The sequence below is a fragment of the Salmo salar genome, chromosome ssa13 (genome assembly GCF_905237065.1).
Source record: "Salmo salar chromosome ssa13, Ssal_v3.1, whole genome shotgun sequence".
Classification (NCBI taxonomy): Eukaryota; Metazoa; Chordata; class Actinopteri; order Salmoniformes; family Salmonidae; genus Salmo; species Salmo salar.
In genome coordinates, this window is record NC_059454.1 from 25,047,830 (window position 1) to 25,062,988 (window position 15,159).

Below are 15,159 nucleotides of genomic sequence, written 5' to 3' on the forward strand. Positions count from 1 at the left end.
CTGTAACGCACAGCGTTGAGATTGCCTTCAATGACAACAAGCTCAGTCCGATGATGCTGTGACACACCGCCCCAGACCATGATGGACCCTCCACCTCCAAATCGATCCCGCTCCAGAGTACAGGCCTTGGTGTAACGCTCATTACATCGACAATAAACACGAATCCGACCATCACCCCTGGTGAGACAAAACTGCTACCCGTCAGTGAAGAGCACTTTTTGCCAGTCCTGTCTGGTCCAGCGAAGGTGGGTTTGTGCCCATAGGCGACCTTGTTGCCGGTCATTTCTGATGAGGACCTGCCTTACCACAGGCCTACAAGCCCTCAGTCCAGCCTCTCTAGGCCTATTGCGGACAATCTAAGCACTAATGTAGGGATTGTGCGTTCCTGGTTTAACTCGGGCAGTTGTTGTTGCCATCCTTTACCTGTCCCGCAGGTGTGATGTTCGGATGTACTGATCCCGTGCAGGTGTTGTTACACGTGGTCTGCCACTGCAAGGACGATCAGCTGTCCGTACTGTCTCCCTGTCTTAGGCGTCTCACAGTACGGACATTGCAATTTATTGCGCTGGCCACATCTGCAGTTCTCATGCCTCAGGCACGTTCACGCAGATGAGAAGGGACCTTGGGCATCTTTCTTTTGGTGTTTTTCAGAGTCAGTAGAAAGGCCTCTTTAGTGTCCTAAGTTTTCATAACTGTGACCTTAATTGCCTACCGTCTGTAAGCTGTAGGTGTCTTAACCTCTTCGCTATAGGGGGCAGTATTTTCACGGCCTGATGAAAAACGTACCCAAATTAAACGGCCTACTACTCGGGCCCAGAGTCAAATATTTGCATATTATTAGTAGATTTGGATAGAAAACACTCTGAAGTTTCTAAAACTGTTTGAATGATGTCTGTGAGTATAACAGAACTCATATGGCAGGAAAAAACCTGAGAAAAATCCAACCAGGAAGTGGGAAGTCTGAGAATTGTAGTCTTTCAGACCATTTTCTATTGAAACTACAGTGTCTGTGGGGTCAACTTGCACTTCCTAAGGCTTCCACTAGATGTCAAGTCTTCTATGGTGAATTTTGACCGAATAACAGCCGGTTCAAGCAGTGTCCTGTCTGAGGTCATGTAGTTACTTCATGCGCATTCACACATGGATAGCATTTTTTATTTTTCTTCTGTAATGAATACGCTATTGTCCGGTAGGAATATTATCGATTGTTTATGTTAAAAACACCCTAAGGTTTGATTGGTAACAGCGTTTGACATGTTTCTACAAACGGTAATGGAACTTTTGAGCTTCTCCTCTATTTATTTGCGCCCCCGTCTCGTGCCTTTTGGAATAGTGTTCTGGACGCGCCAACAAAACGGAAGTATTTGGACATAAATTATGGACTTTATCAAACAAATTAACATTTCTTGTGGAAGTGGGAGTCCTTCCGACTGCATTCCGCCGAAGTTCAGCAAAGGTAAGAAAATATTTACAACAGTATTTTAGAGTTTTGACGACACCGTGGCATGACGGCTAACTGTATAACTTGCATTGATGGTTGAGCTATGTACTCAGAATATTGAACAATGTGCTTTCTCCGTAAAGTTATTTTGAAATCTGACACAGCGGTTGCATTAAGAGGTAGTAAATCTATAATTCTTTAAATAATTAAATATTTTGTCAACGTTTATGATGAGTATTTCTGCAAATGAATGTGCACATTGTGGTCATTCACCGGAAGTTTTGGAGGCTAATCATTTTCTGAACATCACGCGCCAATGTAAAATTCTGTTTTTGGATATAAATATGAACTTGATCGAACAAAACATACATGTATTGTGTAACATGTCCTAGGAGTGTCATCTGCTAAAGATTGTCAAAGGTTAGTGCTTCATTTTAGCAGGATTTGGGGTTTTTGTGACATCTCCTTGCTAGGAAAATGGCTGTGTGGCTTTTCTTGTTTTGGTGGTGTCCTAACATAATCTAATGTTTTGCTTTCGCTGTAAAGCCTTTTTGAAATCGGACAACGTGGTTGGATTCAGGAGAAGTGTATCTTTAAAATGGTGTAAAATAGTAATATGTTTGAGAAATTGAAATTATTTGATTTTTGATGTTTTGAATTTCGCGCCCTGCTGTTCCATTGGCTGTTGGCAAGGCGTTCTGCTGGCGGAACGGGGTTCCGCTAGCGGAACGCCTAGATGCAAGAAGTTAACGACCGTTCCACAGGTGCATGTTCATTAATTGTTTATGGTTCATTGAACAAGCATGAGAAACGGTGTTTAAACCCTTTACAATGAAGATCTGTGAAGTTATTTGGGTTTTTACGAATTATCTTTGAAAGACAGGGACCTGAAAAGGGGACGTTTCTTTTTTTGCTGAATTTATATGGCTAGATGTCATCTAAAATAACACTAATTTATAAGACAGTTCATATTTGATTAATGGTGGTCGGACACATCTATGTGAAGCTAGCCACAATAAGGATTAGCCACAATAGTGCACTTCGCAGTTAGAATTCCAAATAAAAGGCATAATTCTACTATTTGTATTCATTTGCATCACTGTCAATGACACTTTAATTTTTATGGCAAACCAGAAATTCCACTATTGTGCCTAAAAATGACTAAAATGTAAATATATGCCTAATCCTTATTGTGGCTAGCTTCACAACACACAACCCGGTCCGGTCGAGCCTCTCTAGCCAGATGAAGCTAGCTGGCTGCTTATAACGTTAGCTTAAGGCAACAGGGTTAAGTAGATGGCTAGCTATTTATTTTCATGAACTAAAGTTCAATTTCAATAGGCAAACAATAAGTGGCAACCTAGCTAATACTTACAAGGATTCCTAAATCATTGCTAAGAATAATGAAAATGACTGCAGTTTCTACTGGTCATTGTTTTCAGGCTGGTTGTATTGCTGATAGCTAGGTAACAAGCTAAAGCTAGCTACCCCAGAAGTTGCGGTCGAACAAATGCTTTATTACCAACGCGGTATTGTAAACACATCGTTCGTGGTCGGTGTTTGCTGACTTTGTTGTACATCTTTGACAGTGCTACTGTATATTTTTTGACACTCAAAGACCCAAACGGAGTTCCATAGTATGTATGCCGTGAAGCTAATAGCAGTGACACTACTACTGTGTAACTCCGGTAGGGCAACATCTGAAAAATAGCTCACTTGGTAGTGTGTACCGGTGCTCGACCAATCAGCGAAAGCCAACATCACCCACGACAGAAAACGGTTGATTGTCAAGGGCAATGAATTCCATTATCTTGGCTTTAATGGATTCCGCCTGAGTTGTATTGCTGAAATGTTGTTACTCTTTCAAATGACTGCTTGACTTGTTGACTGCTCGATCCATACAGCAGACATTGTGGGATAGTTTAGGAATGCTGTGTTGCACTTATACCGCAAAAATGTACGTGGTGTCATTACGTCATGTACCTTCGTTATATAGGTATGCACGTCAGCTTTGACATCGGTTTTGCACTAGACATCGGCCAATACCGATGTTGACATTGTTAGCTAATATCGGCTGAATCCGATATGTTCACTGATATATTGTACATGCCTAGTGGAAATCTGTCCTTTGGTCTTATGAGTCCAAATTTGATATTTTTGGTTCCAACCGCTGTGTTTTTCTGAGATGCAGAATAGGTGAACGGATGATCTCTGCATGTGTAGTTTCCACTGAACCATGGAGGGGGGGGTGTGATGGTGCTTTGCTGGTGACACTGATTTATTTAGAATTCAAGGCACACTTAACCAGCATGGCTACCACAGCATTCTGCAGCAATACACCATCCAATCTGGTTTGCACTTAGTGGGACTATCATTTGTTTTTCAACAGGACAATGCCCAACACACCTCCAGGCTGTTTAAGGGCTATTTGACCAAGGTGAGTGATGGAGTTGACCTGGCCTCCTCAACCACCCAACCTCAAACCAATTGAGATGGTTTGGGATGAGTTGGACCACAGAGTGAAAGAAAAGCTGCCAACAAGTGCTCAGCATATATGGGAACTCCTTCAAGACTGTTGGAAACATTCCAGGTGAAGCTGGTTGAGAGAATGGCAAGAGTGAACAAAGCTGGCATCAAGGCAAAGGGTGGCTACTTTTTTGGTTACTACATGATTCCATTATTGTGTTATTTCATAGTTTTGATGTGTTCACTATTATTCACCAATGTAGGAAACAGTAAAACATTAAGAAAACCCTTGAATGAGTAGGTGTGTCCAAACTTTTGACTGGTACTTAATACATCTAAAAGGGGTCCTTAAATTTAAAAAAAAAAATCAAATAGCTAAATGATACATGGTATGAGCATCTTAAAATAACGCCCTATGAAATCACATCACCTGATGTAAATAACTGACAGTAGCTTACTATATGACGCTTGCTAACACCGGGCCTACCTGAGCCCATAGAAATATAATTAATCATTCTAGTTCACTGGCTGGGCCGCACTAACGCCCTGTACCAGAGTTATACACAAGCCAAGTGTGAATTCAGAATCAGACAAGCATAAAAAAAGATGCATGTAGCTCGTAGACAAGACTATGAGCACTATGTCATGTCTAGAAAGAGACATCAATTGGGTGTTCAAAAACCGTGCATCCCCCCGTGTCCATAACATCAAACAATGACAATTTCTGATCAAGTATTCCTCCCATAGAAAATGTGAATTTCAAGCAGGACTCGCTGTTTACTACAGAGGCTTGTAAATTAGACATAGTTCATTTTAGAAGTTGAGTTGTAACACTGACACCGCAAAAATAAAGATTAATGAAGTCTACCACTGAAGTATTAAATTACTGCCACTGAATGTAGGCATGTAGCTAGCTAACGCTTAATCTAGTGATTAAAACAAAAGTATGCCGTTTAAAAAAAAATTGACTAGAGACACCCTCCCCCACCTAGCAAGCTAGCTAACAAGCTAACGTTAGTGCAAACATTCCACGAGCTTAAGTTAACTAACGTTAGCAACCTAGTTAGCGGCGTGTGTAGTGGTATTATATCTAGCAGTATAACTACCAAACATTATTGATATAAAAACCTTTTTTAAATAACGTATACTAGCTAGCAAGCCTACTTGACGTTAGCATAGGCCAGTTAACTAGCTATTCACAGGGTCAAGGAGCCTTACCGCGTGCCAATGTTTTAATGTAATTTCATTTGGCTAGCTTGCGTCTAACTAACTGTTGTTGTAAAATATAACTGTATTAATTAATCTTACGATCATTTTTTTTAAACAATAGCTAACTACCTTACTGGTTATCCAGTTGTGCTCTGTCGTAGGAAAACGTCTACACAGCCTTCCATTTTGTCTTCTCCTCCACTGTGTTGTTGCGTTCAAGACAACTTGGAACTACGAAACCTCCGACCTACGACTTCAGTGCGTTCAAGGCAACTGGGACTTCGGAAAAAAACGAGCAACGACTTGTAAAAATTGTTTTGAACGGTCATACAAATCGAAATTTATGCTGCGTTCATAACCAAGTGGGAAGGTGATAATAACCAGTTGTGAAGTTGTAAATACAAGTTGAATGCATTCACATGCTTTGAAATCCATGAGAAACATGATTGGCTAATGGCAAACACGCTGTGTCAACAATAAACTAAAAGTACAGCTAGGGGTGAAATAAGTATAGCCAGTTATAAGTGTATTGGCTTAGCAGATTATAAGAAAAGGCAATCAGTTTAAAGTGGAGAAGGAATGTAACATCTACTGTCACAGGAAACTCACTCTACATCTAAAGATGAAGTTGCGTGAAAAAAAGACCGGGGTGGTGAAATCACTTTCTGTCATGGACAAAGGAACTCACAACGGGTAATGATACTAATTAACAATGATTTTGATCTGAATGTGTAAACTGTCAGGCAAGATCCGCAAGGAAGATGATTTGGCTTATGGCTGAAAGGACTGGAGGAAAAGACATTGAGGCTTTTTTAGGTGCTATTTTTGCATATTGAAGACAATTCATGTTTCGGAAATGGCGGCGAGTAGTGCGGACAAAGTGGAGGAAATTGAGAAAAAGTTGGTGAAGCAACAGTTGTGCTGGAATGCCAACAATATGGGTGTCAGTTCTGATGGTATGGAGCGGGAGGATGAGGGTCAAGGACCGGAATGATAGTGGAAAGACATAGAAAGAAGAGAGATCATTATACAGAAAGCCGTAGAGCGTCTAGTAGAGAAAGCAATGAAGCAAAAGTAATAATGTGTTGCAGTGGAAAGTGGTGATAGTGTTTGAAGAGACAACAGGGCCTCATTTACACCCAATCTGACAAAATAATGCCATAGAGAAAGAGGTAGATGAAGTCAAATTAGCTCAGTTCATTGGAAATGGTAGATTGTTCATATTTTTTGCTTTGTAGCCAGGCTCATCAAGAGAAGATTCTGAAAATGGAAAAGCTTAATGGGAAGAAGATTAAAAGCCATGTCCCTGGTGCTTATGCTAGATTGCGGTGAGTCATCACTGGGGTTCCCATATCTATGTCCATAGATAATATTAAAGAAAATGTTTAGGGAGGAAGAGTGATTGAGGCCAAAAGGTTGATCAGTAGAAAATCTTGCGTTCATGAATGTGCAGTGTTAAAGGACACTTTGATCATGAATAAAAGTAGAAATGCCAGGGTGAAGGTTATTGTGGAGATGGCAAAAGAGATATTGGGCGTAACAGATGTTACTGTTGAAATGGTTGTTGATATGCTGAGCAATTCTAAGGGTGGAGTGTTTCAGCATTATATAGATGGGGTAAGGGGGGTGGGGAGGGGTTTTGGGATGGGGGGTAGAAGTTAGTAGGGATTTATTTGGTTTTTATTATATTTTCATGGCAGTACAGAACTGGCCAGATCATGAGTGATTGTACATTCCAGCACAGTAAGTGGCAGCATGCACTTAAATGATTGTTTGCGGACCGCCATGATATCATAGAAGAAGAAAAAGATTTGGCTCATTAATCTATATGGTCCAAATCAGGATGATCCAATCTATTGAATTTACAGGCAACAAATGATCAAATCATTATGGTGGGAGGCTATAACAGTGTTAAGTACCTCAATGAACCGTGAAGGAAATCACACTACAAACTATCATCCTCGTGCCCTTAAGGAGATTACAAATATCATGGACACATTAGAACTAGCGGATAGCATATATGGGGAGACAAAAAAAATGACATTCTTGTCTCTTTCTCTCTGGCACCAAAGGTTAAAGAAAGTATTGATAGGAGACAGAATGCGATCGGACCATCATCTAATTGGTCCTCACATAACTCTTACACAATTTCCACTTGGCCAGGGATATTGGAAATTTTTATCAAAGTCTACCGGAGGACAATTGTTTCTTAATTAGGGCTAGGCCCCTTTTTTTCTCAATTTCTGCCTGAATGACGTGCCAAAGGTAAACTGCCTGTAGCTCAGGCCCTGAAGCCAGGATATGCATATAATTGGTACCATTGGAAAGAAAACACTTTGGAGTTTGTAGAAGTGTTAAAATAATGTAGGAGAATATAACACAATAGATATGGTAGGAGAAAATCCAAAGGAAAACCAACCAGAATTTTTTGGGGGAGAGAGATCATCCTCTTAGAAATGCAAGAGAAAGGTCATATTGTAAATTAGCTCCCTGGATGTAATTCCTATGGTTCCACAGGGTGTCAGCAGTCTATGTTGAAGGTTTCAGGCTTGTAACGTCAAAAACGAATAAGGAATAACCGTTTTGTAGGACACAGTCCTGGAAATTCGTGTTTGCGCACACCATGAAGACAAGACGCACCTACTAAAATCGGTTTCCTATTGAACATACTTCTTTCAGAAATAAATATTATAGTTTGATTACATTTTAGGGTATCTGAGGAGTAAATAGAAACGTATTTTGACTTGTTGAAACAAAGTTTAGGGGTAGATTTTCAGATTCCTTTCTCTGCAAGTTGAACGAGTGGATTACTCAAATTGATGGCGCCAACTAAACTGACTTTTTGGGATATAAAGAAGGATTTTATCTAACAAAACGACACTACATGTTATAGCTGGGACCCTTTGGATGACAAATCAGAGGAAGATTTTCAAAAAGTAAGTGAATATTTAATCTTTATATGTGACTGTATGAAACCTGTGCCGGGGGAAAAATATTTTGATGTGGGGCACCGTCCTCAAACAATCGCATGGCATGTTTTCGCTGTAATAGCTACTGTAAATCGGACAGTGCAGTTAGATTAACAAGAATATCAGCTTTCATCCGATATAAGACACTTATATGTACCTAAATGTTTAAAATCCATAATATTTATGATTATTTATTTGAATTACGTGCCCTCAAATTTCACCGGAAGTTGTCAAAATAATCTAGAACTGATTTTTTTCTCAGCACAATATAGGTTCAGCAAATCCCCTTATTGTTTGGGATATCTTTAAATGTACCTTCAGAGGTCATTCAATTCAATATGCATCAGTAAAGAAAAAGCAGTTTTGGTCTAAAGAGACTAAAAAGGGAAAATACAGGAATTAACAGTATATTATTTTATGAATACATCTCTTGATGCTCCTGGACACATCATCAGTGATGTAACCTGGAGTTATAGGGTGTTTCGGGTCCTACAACATCAGATATCCTCACCCAGGTGACCCAGCCGAGTTTGATCATACCCCAACTTGTGTCCAGGTGGCATTACGCTGCTCCCTATGGATCTCCTCTCTTGATCCAGAGCCATCTTGATGCTTTTTCAGCTGCCTCGATGGTGTTGCTGATGGCGCTCCTCCTCTTCGCTCTATTGACGCAGAGTGTGCTGTAGGCTCTGTAGAGGGATTGACCAGAAAACCCCCTGCAGCCTACCTCGATAGGCATGCTACTAACCTTTCAACCCTGCTTCCGACAGTCGATGACCAGTCCCTCATACTTTGCCCTTCTCCTCTCGTACGCCTCCTCAAGACGATTTTCTCGAGGGACTTTCAGCTCCAGAATAATGATGGTCTTCCTGGACTCTGAGACCAGGGTTATGTCTGGTCTCAGGGTTGCCTTGACAATGTGCTGCAGGAACATGAGCTGCTTCTCCAGGTCTGTTGTCAGCTGCCAGTCCTGAGCAGAAGCCTGCTGGTGGTTCAGATTTTGAGCCTGGCTGCTCTCCAGCTCGAGCGAAAGTGGTCTTCTGACAGGTGGGCCAAGCTTGCTTACTCTTGCCAATTCCTGTGCAGATTGTTTCTGTGATGGTCTTTAGAACCTGGTCATGGCGCCAGTTGGTAGTGTCGTACCGGGAGGTTGAGATGGTTCACAGACCAGCTCTTCCCAGGGTCACTGCTACCACAAGGACACAACTGAGACTCAGCCTGCAGCACGGCTTCCTCTGCTCTCAATTTCCTCCCGGTCTTGACCACTACCCCTGCTTGGGCCACTTTTGGGTAACTCGACTCCCTGTATTGCATCACTTCCCTCGCCCGAGAGTCCTTGAACTCCTCTTCCAGGGGCTTCAGGGGCAGCCTAAGATGGGTACTTCGTAGATGAGCAGAGGCCAGAGTATCCCCTAGAGCAGGGTGGGCAACTCCAGTCCTCGAGGGCCTGATTGGTGTCACACTTTTTCTCCATCCCTAGTAAACACAGCTGATTCATCAAATTGCATTCTAAACTGAAGATCATGATTAGGTGATTATTGGAGTCAGGTGTGTTAGCTGGGGCAGGGGAAAAACTGTGAAACCAATCAGGCCCTCGAGGACTGGAATTGCCCACCCCTGCCCTAGATAAAGGTCATGCTGATGCATACACGCCTTGAACTTGTCTGGAAGTCCTGACCCGTCAGCTCTCCAACTCTTGACAGGTGGCCTGGATTGATGTTGTGTCTTTCAGGCTACTGTTGAACACCTTGCCAAGGCTCTTCACTGGCTTTTCCAGGATGGTGGGGATCAGTGTTCCTGCTATAATGAAGCGGAATCTGTCTATGACCTTGCCCTTCTTCAACACCATTGACCTCGAATTTGTTGGCTTGAAACTCATTCGCACCCATCCAATCAGCTTTTCCAACCCTTGCCGAATCCACCTGCTTCCTGGCACTTACTTTGTGGTGACTGCCAGGTCGTCCATAAAGGCTCTGATTGGTGGTTGTTGCACCCCAGATTTGGTTCAGAGGCCCCGACACTCAGCTTCAGCAGACTTCACAATCATGTTCATCGCCAGGGCAAACAGGATCACAGAGATGGTGCAGCCTGTGATGATTCCCACTTCCAGTCTGTGCCACTCTGATGTTACTGGCCCTGATGAGACTCTCATGCTGAACCTGTCATAGTAGTCCAGGATGAGATCTGCCACTTGGTCTGGAACATGGTGTTTTATCATTGCCAGTTTGTGAGAAATCAATCCGTAGGCATTGGCAAGGTCAAGCCAGAACACTGCAAAGTCACCCTTGTTCTCTCGTGCTTCTCTGATGAGCTGGGTCAACATACCTGGTACTTTTGTGATGTCTCCCTTTTGGACAGATGTATCGATGTAGCCATTCTTAGAGAGGAAGTCTGCCAGCCGCCTGGCTACAATGCTGAAGAAAATCTTCCCTTCGACACTTAGCAAGGAGATGATCCTGAATTGGTCGATTCTTTCTGAATCTTCTTCCTTCAGGATCCAAACTCTTTAGGAGAATCTTAACTGCTGTACAACCTTGCCTCTCCTCCAAAAGGACCTTAAGGATCTTCCAGAGTAACAGAGACCTTGTACGGTACTCCGCTTGGTCCAGGAGCTGAGCTAGACCTTGCCCTCTTCACAACGTCCTGTACTTCTTTCAGAAATAAGCTCCCTGTTGTCGAACTCTGTGACTGGTACTGGTGGGTGTATCAAGATATTGCACTGCCCCATCTCCTGCTCCTTGTCGGGTCACTGTATCTGCTAGTCAATCTCCTCTTTGGAACAAACCATGTTCCCACTGCGCTTCTGTCCTAGTAGCTGCTTTGTGAAACCAAAGGGATTGGCTATAAAGGCAGTTCACATCTTGTTTCTTTCTTTCCACCGTCTTCTATGCCATTCAGCCCTACGCATAGTCAATATCTTCTTTCTCAAGATGCTCCGTAGCTCTGCCAAGGGTGGCCGTTGCTCCTCACTGGCCTCCTTGTGCTATTTCTTGAGGATATTCAGTTCCTGCCTGATCTTGTGGACTTTCGCAGCTCTCTGGTTCATGGTGTACGGTGTTCTCACAGGCCTTTGCTCCACTGCGCCAAACCTTTCCTCCGATAGACTGACTAAGATTGTCGTCATACTTTGTAGCCTCCTATCTGCACCTCCCTTTGCTGTTGCTTCCAGCACCTTGTCTGCATCCTCGTCGAACTGTTGCCACACTGTTGTCTTGCAGGTTTGCGGCCATTTGATTCGAACCTTCTCCGATGGTCTTCCAGGAGGATCTTGTTGCGACACATGGAGGCTCTGGGCTCTTTGGTGTGACTCTGGGCCTGGCTCCTCCTGCGTATCACCAGGTTCGCTACCTGTGTGTTGTATCGCTACTACCCCCTCCAGACATTTAATCTACAAATTATTCATTTTAAGGCCTCTGGCATTCTTGTAGACCTTTCCAAACACATATTCCATGGTCGTATTCAGTTGTCCGTTTCAATGCATCATTAGCCTTTGGTTCGTCAGATTGGGGAGCTCATCCTCCCTCCTCTCAGGCTCCCATGGGGATATGTTTCCATGTGTCGATCTGTAGCTTTGTTTGCGTCTCCTCCGCACGGAGGAAGTGGTTTTATTTGCCGACCCTCCCCGCTCCGGTTGCCGTCTTTCCGAGCTGTCCACAGTACAGGTAGATTGCAATAATAACGGTACTATAGAGGCACAAAACAAGTTAGAGGAAAAGCAAAAAGAGTGGAGGACCGACCATATTCAAGAACAATCTAATGTAATAAATTACAAAAATAAAGCAAACTGGATGGAGTATGTCGAAAAATGCACCACATTTTTCCTGAATCTTCAACACAGGAACGGCACTAAAAATAATTGGTAGGAACTCGTTACTAAAAGGCAGTCATCTATGACTCTCCAACTTATTTTTTAAAAGAGAAAGCTAAATATTTTAAGCAGACGTTTTCTTTTCAGTCTCTCCCACTGAATGACAATTACAGTAAGGATTTATTTCCTAATAAAAAAAATTATGAGTTAACAAATCCCTAATAAGATCAATGCGAAGGCCAATTTACAGAGAAATAACTTTGAGGCTATTAAATCCTTTCGGTCTGGAAAAACTCCAGGGCTTCATGGTATACCGGTAAAGGTACAGGATATCAACTATTTTCTGATGTACTCAAAGCTACATTTTTAGGTTGCTTTAACTAGTCTGTCAGGTACTCCGCAAGAAGGTCTGATTTCACTGTTACTAAAACAAGACCCAGATAACTTTTCTGGCCTCTGGATTAAAACCCAATTATGACGTGTACCATATTACGTATTGTATCTTTAAAATATACAACTTTTACATTACCCTGCAGTTTACCTATAAAATGGGCTGATGATGAGGTATACATGCAGTGCCTTAAAGTATTCACAACCCTTTACTCTTTCCACATTTTGTTGTTACAGCCGGAATTTAAAATGTATAAAATGTTGATTTTTGTGTCACTGATCTACACACACAATACCCCATCATGGTTAAAGTGGATTTTTTGTTGTTGTTATGTCTTGAGTCCATTATGTATTCAATAATAGTAGTTAACATGATTTTTGAACAACTACCACATCTCTGTAGACCACACACAATTATCTGTAAGACCCATCAATTGAGGAGTGAATTTCAAGCACAGATTCAACCACAAAGATGAGAGGTTTTTAAAGGCCTCGCAAAGAAGGTAGATGTGTAAAAAAATGTAAATAAAATAAACCTGAAAAAAAACCTTAATATCCCTTTGAGCATGGTGAAGTTATTAATTAGACTTTGGATGGTGAATCAATACAGCCAGTCACTACAAAGATGCAGGCGTCCTTCCTAACTCACTAGCTGGAGAGGAAGGAAAGGAAAGGAAGCACAGTTCCCGCTCAGCCCAGTCAAAACTGTTCGCTGCTCTGGCACCCCAATGGTGGAACAAGCTCCCTCACGACGCCAGGACAGCGGAGTCAATCACCACCTTCCGGAGACACCTGAAACCCCACCTCTTTAAGGAATACCTAGGATAGGATAAAGTAATCCTTCTAACCCCCCCCCCCTTAAAAGATTTAGATGCACTATTGTAAAGTGGTTGTTCCACTGGATATCATAAGGTGAATGCACCATTTTGTAAGTCGCTCTGGATAAGAGCGTCTGCTAAATGACTTAAATGTAAATGTAAATGAAGGAAATTGCTCAGGGATTTCACCATGAGGCCAATGGTGATTTTAAAACAGTTACAGAGTTGAATGGTTGTGATATGAAAGAACTGAGAATGGATCAACAACATTGTAGATACCTTACAATTTTAACCTTAATCACAGAGTGTAAAGAAGGAAGCCTGTACAGAATATAAATATTCCAAAACATGCATCCTGTTTGCAACAAGGCACATAAGTAATACTGTAAAAAATGTGGCAAAGAAATTAACGTTTTGTCCTGAATACAAAGCACTATGTTTGGGGTAAATCCAACACATCTGTGAGGACCGATGCTGGAGACGAGAAGCAAGTGCAGGGAGTGAACATTTAATGGAAAACGGACATCCAAAGAAAACAAGAACAGAGTTTGGACAGGGGGAACAAAATGACATTACGACAATAATGCTGACACGGGGAACAAAACTGAGGAACAGACAGATAAAGAGGTGGCGGTCAACAACGTGAAGGAGTCCAGGTGAGTCCAATGAGCGCTGATGTGTGTAATTATGGTGACATGTGTCCGTAATGAAGGGTACTGAAGTGCCAGATAGGGGGAGCGGGAGCAGGCGTGACAGTACCTCACCATCTAGGAGCGCCACCCGGCGTCCCACCTGGGCGAGCCTGACGGGCCAGCCGAGGCATGGCGTGGGATGGGAGCCTGCCGAGCCAACCGAGGCAAGGAAACCTCTCGAGCCAGCTAAGGCGTGGAAGCCCGACGAGCCAGCTGAGGCACCCCTGGTTCCATCGGCGGCGGCACCCGGACCCGACGTCACCACCAAAAACAAAAAACAAGAATTCCCTGATGCTTCAAATAGTGGTGTCAGTATTCTGTGAGGACTGATGCTGGAGACAAGAAGCAAGTATTTGTTACTTTTATTGCTTACTTTTATTAGGTATTTTTCTTAAAACTGCATTGTTGGTTAAGGGCTTGTAAGTAAGCATTTCACTGTAAGGACTACACCTGTTGTATTTGGTGCATGTGACAAATAAAATTTGATTTGAAGTACAGGGAGTGAACATTTAATGGAAAACAAACATCAAACTAAACAAGAACAGCGTCTGGACAGGGGGGAACAAAACAACATTACAACAATAATTCTGACACAAGGAACAAAACTGAGAAACAGACAGATATAGAGGGGACAATCAACAACAAGGAGTCCAGGGGAGTCCAATGAGCGCTGATGCGTGTAATGATGGTGACAGATGTGCGTAATGAAGGGCAGCCTGGCAGCCTCGAACGCCAGAAAGGGGGAGTGGAAGCAGGCGTGACAACATCACTGAGTACCACTCTTCATATTTTCAGGCATGGTAGTGGCTGCATCATGTTATGGGTATACTTGTCATCGGCAAGGACTAGGGAGTTTTTTAGGATAAAAAGAAGCAGACAGCACAGGCAAAATACTACAGGAAAACCTGGTTTAATCTTCTTTCCAACAGACATTGGGAGACAAATTCACCTTTCAGCAGGACAATAACCTAAAACACAAGGCCAAATCTACACTGGAGTGGCCTACCAAGATGACTTTGAATTTTCTTTAGTGGCCTAGTTGCAGTTTTGACACGGCTTGAAAATCTATAGCAAGACTTGAAAATTGCTTTCTAGCAATGATCAACAACCAACATGATAGAGCTTGAACAATTTAAAAAATAATAATGGCCAAATATTGTACAATCCAGGTGTGCAAAGCTCTTGGACTTACCCCAAAAGACAAAGCTTTTATAGCTGCCAAAGGTGTTTCTAACATGTATTGTCTCAGGGGGGTGAATTCAAATCAAATCAAACTTTAATTGTCACATGTGCCGAATACAACAAGTGTAGACTTTACCGTGAAATGCTTACTTACAAGCCCTTAACCCAACAGTGTAGTTCAAGA

General features: G+C 42.4%; 1 protein-coding gene and 1 pseudogene across 6 annotated transcripts in view; both read right to left on the minus strand.

The window, feature by feature from the left end:
• Nucleotides 1-5,377, minus strand: part of LOC106566730 (death-inducer obliterator 1) — a 45,412-nt gene extending 40,035 nt beyond the window's left edge. For 5 of the 6 annotated variants that reach the window (XM_014135060.2, XM_014135059.2, XM_014135068.2 and 2 more), the window contains exon 1: nt 5,246-5,377. The gene's annotated coding sequence lies outside the window, so the exon portion shown is untranslated. The remainder of the gene's footprint in view (nt 1-5,245) is intronic. The other variant, XM_014135058.2, reaches the window with a different exon arrangement.
• Nucleotides 5,378-8,659: 3,282 nt separating this feature from the next.
• On the minus strand, nt 8,660-11,317 carry LOC106566766 (uncharacterized; annotated as a pseudogene).
• Between the last annotated feature and the right edge of the window lie 3,842 nt (nt 11,318-15,159).